Below are 741 nucleotides of genomic sequence, written 5' to 3'. Positions count from 1 at the left end.
GCTCAGGTGGGTGTGGCTCCCTTCAGGAGGCAGAGAAGCTTGCACCACACTTGGTCATAAAGGAGTACAGATTGGCATTTTGATTTTTTGCAAAAAGAAAAGGCAAACGATGGGGGAAATGTTATTAGCTTTGAGATTCATAGGGAGAAAGTTATAGCCATATAGTCTTATAACTTAGATTATGACCTTTATTAAAAAGAAGAGTACTGAAAACTGACACTGTTTTTGGATACTCAATGTTAGATGCTAAACATCTAGATACTAAAGTGTTAAAATCTGGATATATTGGAGAAGTAGCACCATTGAGAGGGCTTTCTAGTATTTCACCTTGAAATGAGACCACAAGCAAAGCTTACGGCCATTCTAGAAGGATTTATACTGGAGGGTCCTGCAGGCAGAGGGGGAAACAATGCAGACAGAAGATATGTGACTTTGGGCAAGTTGTTTAACCTCTTGGAGCTTCTGCTTCCTGGCTAAACTGAGCAATAAGACACAATATGACAATAATAATGAGTTACTGTTTATTATGTAACTATTACGTGCCAGTCAATGGGCTATGTGCCTTATAGGGAGCATCTCATTTAATCCTCACAACAAATTCACCAATAGGTTCCCTTATTATCACCACTTGACAGGTGAAGAAATAGAGGTTTAAAAGATTAACTGACCCAGGCTCACAGTAAGTGGGAGAACCAGGGCTTCAACTCAGGTGAGCCTTATCCTAAGCCCATGCTTTTCACT

This window comes from Hipposideros armiger, unplaced genomic scaffold (assembly GCF_001890085.2).
Source record: "Hipposideros armiger isolate ML-2016 unplaced genomic scaffold, ASM189008v1 scaffold_188, whole genome shotgun sequence".
Lineage (NCBI taxonomy): Eukaryota > Metazoa > Chordata > Mammalia > Chiroptera > Hipposideridae > Hipposideros > Hipposideros armiger.
This window is presented reverse-complemented; position numbering follows the sequence as displayed.